The 7,823-nt window shown below is 33.6% G+C and overlaps 1 long non-coding RNA gene across 1 annotated transcript; it reads left to right on the top strand.

Moving 5' to 3' along the window:
- The first annotated feature begins 6,906 nt into the window (after positions 1-6,906).
- LOC126879676 (uncharacterized) lies at positions 6,907-7,604 on the top strand. Its single transcript, XR_007696192.1, has 3 exons — positions 6,907-7,255; positions 7,314-7,485; positions 7,542-7,604. It is a non-coding gene; the product is annotated as an uncharacterized LOC126879676 (long non-coding RNA).
- Positions 7,605-7,823: the final 219 nt, after the last annotated feature.

The raw sequence follows: 7,823 nt of genomic DNA, 5'->3' as shown, positions 1-7,823 counted from the left end.
ACATAGAAGGAGCTATCATAGATATAGACTTTACAGACTGGGTAAATAGAGTGCTGCGGAGGGCGAGAACGGCCAACTCATATTAGAAAAAGCAGAAAAAGAAGTAGAATGAGGTATTACTGCCGATCTAGGAACAATACTTTCCTAATAATATCACCTTCGCTTCTCAACCAAATATATGGTCATTAAAATTGCGCATCGCTATTTATCTTTTTGTCTTTCGCTAACTGTCTTTCTGTTGTCTCTCCGGCAAATTCCTGGTCCAATAATTAGGATACATTGGACATGTTATGAGAGCAGACACATAAAACATGGAAAAACATACCAAAGTACATACTAAAATGGCAACCAGAAGGAAATAGGAAACGAGGTAGACGGAGGAAAAGTTTGAGCGAAGGAATAGACAAAGAGCTGAGAGAAAGAAATATAGAAGAAGATCTATAACTAGAACAACTGGACGAAGTGACGATAGGAAGTTGTAAAACGGCGGAGAACGTTATAAACCGACATGTAATAGTAGCATTGCTAGTAAAGGATGAAGGTCAGAGATGAGATACATTTTTCCATTAAAAAATGTACATACTCCACAGTAATTATAGTAACTTTATTCTTTAGTAACATACAATATTTAACACCAAAGATTAAATCGTTGCTTTAACATGCAAAGGATACGCCATTTTAATGCAGTGGATACAAGAGGGCTATTCGCTATGAGCTTATCGTGTAATATTTACAATGTAAAGAAATAATTAGATTATGTTTATTTTAAGATTTTGCGTATTATTTTGACGTATTGACTGGCGAATATTAGTTTCCTTCTGTGCTACTTCTGATACTTTGACAATTTTGTCCTTTTACAGCAGTTTTTTAAAAGAATAACTATCGTCTAAACTAAACAGTGTAAGTCCCGATGTGCATCTCACTGCATGTCTATTTACATGGTCTACTTACATTTTAAAGGCTTTCTGTCGGTAATGCTGTACACTGCAGTCAGGGCCGCGCCAAGGCTTTCAAGCGCCCCGGGGCAAGTAATTTTAGGCGCCCCTTTCCTCCCTCCTTTGTACGTAGGTTTTTGTAGCTTAGTGAATCGTTATACGGTATACCTACAAACTATTTTTTATGTGTTTGGAAAGTATCATCATCTTCATAATCTAACCGTTATCTTCCACTGCTGAACATAGGCCCCCTCTAAGTTTCTCCATGTCTCCCTATCTTGAGCTACCAGCTATCTAGTTCCCGGCAGTTTTCTTTACATCGTCACACCAGCGCGTTGGTGGTCGATCTCTGCTTCGTTTATCCGATTGTTCGCCCGCGTTCGCTATTCCATAATCTTCTAGTCTAGCTGTTGTTCGGTGTTCTTGCCACATGACCTGCACATCTCCATTTCTTTTTTGCTACATGTTCTACTATGTCTTCGATTTTTGTTCTTTACCTAATATTATTTGGTATTTTGTCTCCTTGTGATTCTTAGCATGACCCTCTGGGTAACTCTTATTTTCTGCTCTTAGATTTTCAGCAGCAAGAAAGTAATATACTGATAAGTTATGATGAATTCTATAAATATTTACAAAAAACAACGATTACATTATCAGAGAACAAATAAATATATAATTATTATTATAGTCCATTTGCTCACGGTTTTGCTCCGTATTTTAAAGAACCGCTTGGATTGACATTAAATTTGGCATACGTATAGCTAAATTTATAACCAAGAAAAAAATTTATATTGCGTCGTCGGAGATGAAAAAATATACGTTAAAATTAAGTCCGGAAGTGGATACACTGACTAATTCTAAACAACTTTTGTTCCATATACAGTTTTTTCACTAACTCAATATTTTTTGAGTTATTTGTGCTTATATATGTTCAATTTTCATCTTAAAAACCACGCTTTTTTGCAAATAACAAAAAGTGTGTATTTTATTGAACAAAATGTTCTTAGCAAACATATAGATTAAAAAAAATTAAAAAAAACTTGTGCACGCATGAAGTCGGTAGATCTAGTAGAGGAAGAGTTCTAGCTCGAGAAAAGTGGGTAAGGTACTTACTTATTCGTCAAATTCCAAATCGAACATTTCAACGAGAACTAACCAAAAAATAAAGCACTTTTCAGGCAAAACTAGTTATAACTTTTTAAAGTCTTAAAAAGCTTAATTTTTGTTTTTTAAAAAGTTTCTAGTAGCAAAAGCAAGCCAGTAACGCTGAAAATAAAGTTGGTCCCTTCTTTTTGGTAAAAAACATCATAATCAATATCTTAACTTAATTTACTTCACTTATGTATATTATTTATACAGGGTCTCCAGAAACTCTACCGACAAACGAAGACAGGAGATTACTCAGATAAATTTAAGAGATTTTAACCCAGTTCTTCTAGTCTAAAAATGCTTTCTAACGGAGCTAGAGCTCTTTAAAAATGACGTCTTGTAATTAGTTTTTCTTAAATAACTCCAGATCGCTTTTATTTAAAAAAATGAAAATTGGTACGTGTATTTATCTTCCAGAGATAAATGGATTAAATTTATTGTGAATTTCTAGTACCGGTCATAGGCGTCCGTTTTGGGTAGGGCAACGGTTATTTTATCGCATAACTTTTATCTGTTTAATTTTTAAGCATTTTTAACACTGGATTATTAAATTATGAGGTATGCTAGTACTAAAAGGTACTCTTACTTTAAGTGGGTAGAACATACCATTTTCTAGAAAAATCGATTTGAAAATATTTCGTTTTTTGAATTTCAAAAAAAAAAAACATTTAGAAAAACGAAAACTGGTACGTTTATTTATATTCCAGAGACGAATCAATTTCATTAATTGCGAATTTCTAGTACCGGTCATATGCGTCCGTTTTGGGTACGTCAAGGGTTATTTTATCGCATACCTTTTTTGTATTAAATTTTTAAGAATTTTTGACTTTAGAATATTAAATTGTGAGGTATTCTAGTACTAAAAGTTACTCTTGCTCTAAGTCGGTAAAATACTCCGTTTTTTTTTGAAAATTTTTTTAAATTTTTTTTCAAATTAAAAAAACGAAAATTTTAAAATCGATTTTTGTAGAAAACGGTTTGTCCTACCGACTACTTAAATCAAGAGTACCTTTTAGTACTAGAATATCTCATAATATAATAATCCAGTATCAAAAATGCTTAAAAGTTAAAAACAAAAAAGTTATGCGATAAAATAACCGTTGCCTACCGAAAACGGACGCCTATGACCGTTACTAGAAATTCACAATGGATGAAATCGATTTATCTCTGGAAGATAGCTTAAAATCTATTTATCTCTGGTTTTTCGGTAGAGTTTCTGGACGCCCTGTATGATCTGGAAGTTTCACCATTTCAAAATGCTTATTTTTGAAAAAAAAAATGGTTTTAAATAAAAAAAATAATTTGAAGTTTTGAAGAAAATGCTTTTTTGAAAATTTTTCCTAAGAATATATTTTTGATAAAATACTTAATTTTTGAGTTATTTGCAAAAAACGTCAAAAAACGTGTTTTTTTTTATTGAAAAATTAACATATTCACTCTCAAATAAATCAAAAAGTAAATATTTACTTAAATAATATAAAAACTTTATAAAACAACTTAACTTTATAGTTACTTACAATTCGTCAGTTTATCCACTTCCGGACATATTTTGAACGTATATTTTTTTACCCCCGTAAAGGGGTGGTACTCCTCTAGGGCAAAAGCACACGTCGACACAAGACACAATATCATTTTCTTCTTTGACATGTTAGCTATGTGTATGCAAAATTATTGTTAATTAACAAGCTGTTATTTAAAATTCAGTGGTTTTGCAATATTTTACCGCGAGTGAATGGAGTAATAGTTCAAGTTCAGTTTCGTGAGAGAAATAACGGTTTGTACACATAGGGGATCAAAGTAATAATATCTGCTATTTTTATATCTACCTACGATTGGTAAATTTTCAATTTTACAAGATAATAAAATATTACTAATATTTCTGGTAATTTCGGTATTATCAATTTTTTTTGGCACCTATCGGCGCCTTTTTCGTTCGGCGCCGGGGGGCACCGCCCCTCTCCGCCCTTATGGACGGCGCGGCCCTGACTGCAGTTATACTGCGTATTTAACTGGATAGATGTCGCATGAAGTCCAAATCTCGATTGTCACGTGCTTGCTGTTTATTTTCCAAGTTCTTGAAGCAAAGTTGGTAACTAAGGTCTGTTAAATATTTTTCTGTGTTTACTATTATACAAGGTATGTACAAAATAGTATCTAAAGAAATTCAAACAGGTTTTAATAAATAAATATGAAGTTACCAAATATGGACATTACCGTCTACATCGTACATCATGACTGAAACACAGCGAAAAATCCGCTGATAAAATGAGATCTATTTGAAATGCTTAATAGAGATTTTTTCGTTTATTTATGATTAAAATCTGGTTGTAGATGGCCAATAAATAAGGAATTTTAATCTACCCTAAACTACTGAAGTTATTTAAAATCAAGAGTTTTCCCTATTATGGTGTTCTCTTAATATAATCTAATAGCTAACTATAGTTGAGTCCGCGAATCTTTACCCGTGCGTCATCATTTAAAGCATACGAAATAAGTCGATGATAAGTCGAAAATTGAAATTTACTAAACGCAACACCAAGTCACTTACTGTCACTTGCTGTTGCGTTTAGTAAATTTAAATTTCCGACTTATCATCGACTTATTGTCTATGCTTTAAATGATGACGCACGGATAAAGATTCGCGGACTCAACTGTAACTATAGTTGCAACACACGCACCAGCACTATGCTTTATTTTTCTCTGACAGTTAAACTAATTCGAAGAATTTTGTCCTCTTCAATCACCAGCTTGCCAAGTAGCTGTAACAAAGGAATTGCCTACTACACTACTAAGGATATTACCTATTACAAATGAATTTGTTATTTTGACAAACCACTGCTCCCAGTTAGTATACCTATTTGTGAAGACAAACCCTTCAAGCATATTAAACAAATTCAGATTCAAGCTAGAGGAATACAAGTTTATAATTAGATACGTGAACGGGGCTAAACACGTTACAGAAGCTGCCTTATTACGTATTAAAATCACATCAGAAGAACTAAAGCAACTACAAAAAGACAAAAAAGAAGTATATTGGTGTCAACGAGAGCACCAATTAAACAACAAGAAGAAATACACAATTCAAACGACGAAAGGACTGATCAATCAGCCGTTGTCGAATTGGTGAAATTCCTCAAAGATGCAGTAGAAATGAAACTAAAACTAAAATAGATATTAACGAATACAAAAAGTACATACAGATAATAGTATATCATATAATATTAAATGGGAAGCCTCGACACCGTAAGGTACAACAGGACGGCTTAAGTAAATAAGTATTAAATAGGAAGATAATAATATCTATTTGATTTCAGATTCTCGATCAACGTCTCGTCTGTACCATAATATTAAACAATGATAAGTATCGGCCAATTATTGATGAATAACGAAAGTATCTTAAAAGGTTTAAAAGAAATTATAAAATATGTCAAGTTGCTATATGTCAAGAGCAACTTACCAAATTATTTGAAAAAGAAGACTTTCGACCAATGTGTGCTTCCACTCATGACTTACGGCACCGAAATATTATCATTAACCTAGGCCAGAGCAACCAAACTTAGAGTGGCCCAAAGAAGAATGGAACGGTCACTACTTAAACTGACTCTCAGAGACAGGGTCAGAAACGAAGAAATCAGAAGAAGGGCAGGCCTCACAGATGTCATAGAGCGAGTAGCATGGCTGAAGTGGAATTGGGCGGGCCATGTAGCCAGAATGAAGGACGGAAGGTGGACCCAAAAAATTACAGTGTGTAGACCAAGAGCAGACAGAAAAAGTACAGGTAGACCACCTACACGATGGACAGACGACGTCAAAGAGATTGCTAGGAATTGGTTACAGGGAGCCCAAGATCGACAAAACTGGAAGAAATTCGTGGAGGCCTATGTTCAACTTTGGGAGTCTGAATTTATATGATAAAATATATCAATTATTGAGAAAGAACCCCTGACTATCGAATCGACAGCCAGCAGCGCATTCAACACAATATTCATAGATCTACTTCTCTCTCTCCCTCTCTTGTCGTTTCCTCATTACTGAGGATTGTGATTTCTTCCAATATTCCTAATAATTTTTTCCATTGGTCTCTATCTTCAGCTGCTCTAAGAGCTTTGCAGAATGAGTTTTCAGCTAAATTCTTAATTTGGTCAGACCATCTAGTTGGTGATCGTCCTCTTGATCTTCTCCCCGGAACGTTTCCAGAAACAATTAATCTTTCCAAACTATCGTCACCTTTGCGAACCACGTGACCAAATAATTGCAGAATTAGTTGCAGACATATTGTCGACAGCCTTTTTTTAATCTCGAGTTAATTTAAAATGGAAACGTTTGTCCTATGAGCTGTCCAAGGTAAGCGCAGCATTGTTTTCCAGCATCACATCTCAAAAGCATATTTTTTTGCAGCAATCCCTATATTGCGCTATTTTTTATGATGGCCTCGTAATAGATTTCTTTATTGTGGTTAAAAACTCTTTTAATTTTTGTGTTCTTAATAAGACGTCCTGATTAGTAACGTGGTTGGTATAAGATATCCAGTGATCCAAAATTATTGTCATCATAGTGGGCTCTAAAGGACAGCGATAGCTATACAGCGCATGTCTATCCTTAATTCAGATATAATAGGTGGGCGGTTCCATTTCAAATCACTCAACTTTGGATCAAAAAACTTTTGGATCTCTGACTTGTCTGAAAATTGGTATATTATAGCATTTGCGGGATGTAGAAATAAAACATTTAAGGTCGAATTGCCTTCTTTTTGTTCTTCTTTTTTTTTCTCAAAATGTTATGTTAAGCTATTTTACAGTGATTTGGTGTTTATTTAAACAAACATTAACAGCCGGTTTCCGAAACGTTATTCAAATCTTCGATCATCTAATCGAGCTGTTAGATTTGATCAACTGTTAACCAGTGACCAGTTTCTCAAACGTCGATCATCTTAAAATTATATGATCGTAGAAAATCGATTATCTGACATACGATTTGGTATCGATACTGTCACAATCGGCTGTCATCCTTCAAAATTTCATTTTATAACCAAAAAATTTCAATCCATAGTAAATAACTACATAATTTATAAAATTAAAAAATATATTAAAAATGAGCAATACCAACGGAAATCCTCCACGCAAAAATTATACTGAGAGAGAGAAATGTTTGCTGTTGGAAATAATTGGAAAGTAAGTACGAAATTGTCTAACTTATAGAACAAATTTCTAATTGTATTTTTGTTTTCAGATACAAGCATATTATAATTGAAAACAAATAATGTACCAATGCTATGTCCAACAAACCAAAACAATGAAACCTTGGAAAAAATAGCGTTGAATTTCCCAGAACTCCCAAGCAGCTGAACACTGCATATATAAATTAAAAAAGGGTCACTCACCAAAAAGTAGCAGAGGAAAATGTAAGTGTATACAACTTTCGGTTGATTTAGAGCTATATAGATTAATTACATTGCAGATTCAAAAATATAATGAGCAGAAGGTTTTGGACCAGTTGAAGAGAGACCAAACTGCGGACAAAGTAGGTATACTTAAATTTAAAGCTCTTAACACCAGGTCAGTTGAATTACACTATTTCTGAGTGGAATATTTTTATAAAAATATAATCCAATGAAACTAATTTCATGATGGGAACTAACCTAGTGTTGAGACAATAGAAGTTTAGTATTTGAGGGTGTTAACGCCAAAGAGGTGTAAGTCATATTTGTGAAATGATGGAAGTCTTGCTTTATAACTTTGA

The sequence above is a fragment of the Diabrotica virgifera genome, chromosome 2, assembly GCF_917563875.1.
Source record: "Diabrotica virgifera virgifera chromosome 2, PGI_DIABVI_V3a".
Taxonomy (NCBI): Eukaryota; Metazoa; Arthropoda; class Insecta; order Coleoptera; family Chrysomelidae; genus Diabrotica; species Diabrotica virgifera.
This window is presented reverse-complemented; position numbering and strand designations above follow the sequence as displayed.